Here is an 834-nt window from a genome sequence, read left to right as displayed (position 1 = left end):
ATGGCCTCCCTACACAGGCCACCTACTAGGGTTCAGTCCTCTCTGTGCTCAGAGCCCTGTCTACGCTTTTGTCCTAGATGACCGTTTATTTCTCAAGATGCCACTCAGTCTAGGTCACATCTTGTCTGTCACCGTCTTGTCTTATCACGTGATTGGCTACCTGTTTTGGATCAGCCATGTGGCTTCCACCTTGTTTGTTTGTTTCCATCCCGTTTCTTCTGACAAAATGCAGGTGGGCCCAGGGAGATAGATAGCTGAGCAGACTAAGCACCTGCCTGGTGAGCACAGGGTCCTGAGTTCAATCCCCGGTACCGGAAAAAAAACCACAGGTAATGTAGAAACGTATGCCTCGTGGCCTGAGCAAAACAAAGGAGCATCAGGGAAGCTGAGCTAGGAAACCATGAGTCAAAGGAGAGCCACCCTCATTCTCAGGATTTTTAAAGGTTTTTCTCTTGCAAAAAAGAGGTTTCCATCTCTACTGCCTTAAACAAAGTACAGTGGTCCCTCACTTACCGCGGAGGTTACGTTCCAGACGCCCCCGTGATAAGTGAAAATCAACAAAGTAGCGAGGGTATATTTATTTTAGTGTTTACATATATTTTAGGGCTTTATAAACCCTTCCCGCGGACCTGGCCCTAGCTCAGTTCTTTAAGTGGCTGCTTCCACCAAGCTGTCAGCCTCAGGTGGCTCTAGTTCGATCCCCACAACTCTCCAGCCAGCCAAATAAGCCCTGAGGGCATTCGGAGAAAAAAAAAATCCTTATTCCATTTGGGCTGGTGAGATGGCTCAGTGGTCTAAAGCACCTACTTAGAACAAGCTTAGCAAAGCACAGGG

The sequence above is a fragment of the Octodon degus genome, unplaced genomic scaffold, assembly GCF_000260255.1.
Source record: "Octodon degus isolate 3935 unplaced genomic scaffold, OctDeg1.0 scaffold00043, whole genome shotgun sequence".
In the NCBI taxonomy this organism is placed as follows: domain Eukaryota; kingdom Metazoa; phylum Chordata; class Mammalia; order Rodentia; family Octodontidae; genus Octodon; species Octodon degus.
Note: the sequence above shows the minus strand (reverse complement) of the source record.